Here is a 3,697-nt window from a genome sequence, read left to right as displayed (position 1 = left end):
CCTCTCTCTTTTGTACTTCTATTGTGCTTTAGGTGAAAGTTTACACAGCAAATTAGTGTTCCAATCAGTAATTCATACACAAATTTTCTGTGACATTGGTTGTGTTATATATTAAAGACGAGATGGACTATACGGGGTCGCCAAGCACTCTGAGACCGAATCAAGCTTTGAGTCCTTCAATTCTGGGGTTGAGAGGGGGCTCATGCCAGAAAGGACTCTCGACCTAGAAGAGCAGCTTCACAGGTTTATAAAGACAAAAACCACAAGTGGGCAGGGTGTAATATTGAGTGTCTCTTTTTTATCCTTTGCAAGCAATCTTTTACAGAAGCAGAAAACAATGTTAAGCTGAATTTAGAAAATAACACCTGTAAAGAATCTCCTTGGCATTGTGGTTAGGCCTCATCTGCTCTGGGAGCTTCAACTAGGACTCAGCCTTTGCAAGCAGACTTTTACAGAAGCTGAAAAAACATTATACTTGCTCTAGCAAGTCACACCGATAGGCAGCATTTTGCATCCTGGTCTGTCTCTGAGGTTGACATAGGGGCTTAACTAGGTCACCATGTTCTGCCAGAACAGATGGGGTGGTCTAGACCTGCAGACTTTCAGTGGAAACAGGATGGGGTGGTCTAGACCTGTAGCTTAAGGAAAAAAAAACTTTATGGGGGTATCAGCATGTCAAGATGGAGTCGGTTAAGCTATCTGGCTCATCACAGTTGCTATCCCCTCCATGTGTCAACACTCTCTGTATTTTGTCCCTGAGTCCTTGTTTCTACTGTGCAGTCCCGCCTTGTCTTCCCATCCCTGGTTTTGGGCAAATGTTGTCCTTCTGGTCTCATATAGTAGATTGTTCTAAGAAGCACATTCTTTGCCGGTGCTATTGTTCACTCTATTTGGCAGAAATGTGGCCTCCGGAAGTGTCTTCAGTTTAAAGTTAGAAGGTTGTCTCAGGGGTTCCTCTAGCCACTTTCAGACCAGCAAGTCTGCTTTATTTTTTTTCTCCTACATTTCTTACACCTCCGATTATTATACTGGAACCTTCGATTATGATCTTTTCCAGAGTGGTCAGTAGTGGTAGGCAAGTGTCATGTAGATATTCTGGTCTCAGGTTGGAGGAGGCTGTGGTTCATGTGGGAACCTCGGTTCTTGATCGTATGCTGCTTCCTGAAATTGCTAAACGTTGACCAATGCACGTGACTCTGTGTATTCCTTCCACCTTCTTTTGATGCTTCCTGCATCATTCAATATTTTGCCCTTAGAATACTTCAGTATTGCAACTCGAGGCTTGACTTTCTTCTTCATGTTCTTCCCTTTTGGTTTTCTAACTCCAGAGTTTTGCACATTCCATTATAATATTTTACTTTATCTTCTTGAGATGCCCTTTGAAATCTTCTGCTCAGTTCTCCGATATAATTATTTCTTTTCTTCATTTTAGCTACTTCACATTCAAAAGCAAGTTTCAGAGTCTCTTATGACTTCCAATTTTGTCTTTTCTTTCTTACCTGTCTCTTTAATGAACTATTGCTTTCTGCAGGTAGGATGTCCTTGACTTCAGCCCACAACTTGTCTGGTCTTTAGTCATTAATGTTCAGTGCATCAAATCTATCTTTGAGACGGTTTCTAAATTCATGTGGGCTATATTCAAAGTTGGGAGCTCTGGTAGCATAGTGGCTAAGACACTTGCCTGCTAATCAGACAGCTGGCGGTTCAAACCCACCAGCCACTCCTCGGAAGGAAGGTTGAGTAATCCTACTTCCGTAGTGATACTGCCTCGGAAACCCAAGGAGGGGTCGCTATGAGTCGGGTTTGACTCGATGGCACATAACAACAACAACAACAACAATATTCAAAGTTGTACATTGGCTCTCATGGACTTGTTTTAATTTTCTTCAGCTTCAACTTGAACTTGCATATGAGCAGTTGATGGTTTGTTCCATAGTCTGACATCTAACTGATGATATAGACCTCCATTGTTTCTTTCCACAGATGCAGTTGATTTGATTCCTGTGTATTCCATCCAGTGAGGTCCACAGTCACCATTTATGTTGCTGAAAAAAGGGATTTGCAATAAATAAGTCATTGGTCTTGCAAAATTCTGTCATGTGATCCCCGGTGTCATTTCTACCACCAAGGCCATATTTTCCAACTACAGATCCTTCTTCATTTCCAACTTGTGCATTACAATCACCAACAATAATCAATACATATTGATTGCATGTTTGGCCAATTTCACACTGCAGATGTTGGTAAAAATCTTCAATTTCTTCATCTTTGGCTTTAGTGGTTGGTGTGTAAATTTGAATAAAAGTCATATTAACTGGTCTTACTTGCAGGCATATGGATATTATCCTATTACTGACAGCATTGTACTTCAGGATAGATCTTGAAATGTTCTTTTTGACAATAAATGTGACACCATTCCTCTTCAATTTGTCATTCCCAGCATAGTAGACCGTATGATTGTCTGATTCAAAATGGCCAATGCCAGTCTATTTCATCTCATTAATGTCTAGGATAATGATCTTCTTCATACGTGCCATTTTTGACAACTTCAATTTTCCTAGAATCGTACTTCGTACATTTCCCGTTCAGGTTATTAACACATGTCTGCAGCTGTTTCTTATCATTTTGATTCATACTCCATCAGCAAATGAAGGTCCTGAAAGCCTTACTCCATCCATGCCATTAAGATTGACTCTACTTTGAGGAGGCAGCTCTTCCCCAGTTGTGTCTTGAGTGCCTTCCAACCTGAGGGGCTCATCTTCTGGCACTATAGCAGACAATGTTTCCCTGGTATTCCTAAGGTTTTCAGTGGCCAATTTTTCAGAGTTGGACCTGGCCACGTGCTTGTTCCTAGTCTATCTTAGTCTGGAAGCTCTGCTGAAACTTCTCCACCATGGGTGACCTTGTTAGTATTTGAAATACTGGTAGCATAGCTCCCAGCATCACTGCAACACATGAGCCACCACTAACATTACCTTAACCAAGATATCAGGTGCCTGCTCGGAAGAGCAGTAAGAAACAGCAGATGTCACCACAATGTCTTTCCTGGTCTCTCCCTTAACTTAATCAGAACAAGCACGTTTAACATCTCTTGCTCTAGGGTAATAATGTCGTTGTTGTTGTTATGTGCTGTCAAGTCGGACCCAACTCATAGCGACCCCTCCTTGAGTTTCCAAGGCAGTATCACTACAGAAGTAGATTGCCCCATCTTCCTTCCGAGGAGTGGCTGGAGGGTTTGAACTGCCAGACTTCTGGTTAGCAGTCAAGTACCTTAGGCACTACGCTACCAGAGCTCCCAGGGTAGGCACTTGACTGCTAACCAGTAGGCTGGCAGTTCAAACCCTCCAGCCACTCCTCAGAAGAAAGACGGGGCAATCTACTTCCGTAGTGATACTGCCTTGGAAACCCAAGGAGGGGTCACTATGAGTAGGGTCCGACTCAATGGCAAACAACAACAACAACAGGGTAATAATAGGCACTGCATATTGAGTGTTTATCATGTGCCAGACTCTGCTTTGCCTTTATTAATTCATTTACTCCTCACAGCAATCTAAGTGGGAAGTAATTATTACAATCTTCACTTTGCAGATGCAGAACTAAGGTAGATGGTTGGGTTACTATTAGGTGTTGTGCCCAAGATCGCATGACAGCTACTAGTAAGAGGCAGAAGCAGGATTTGAATCCAGGCCATCTGTTT

The sequence above is a fragment of the Orycteropus afer genome, unplaced genomic scaffold, assembly GCF_000298275.1.
Source record: "Orycteropus afer afer isolate SDZICR_OR568_19922 unplaced genomic scaffold, OryAfe1.0 scaffold00013, whole genome shotgun sequence".
In the NCBI taxonomy this organism is placed as follows: Eukaryota; Metazoa; Chordata; class Mammalia; order Tubulidentata; family Orycteropodidae; genus Orycteropus; species Orycteropus afer.
Note: the sequence above shows the minus strand (reverse complement) of the source record.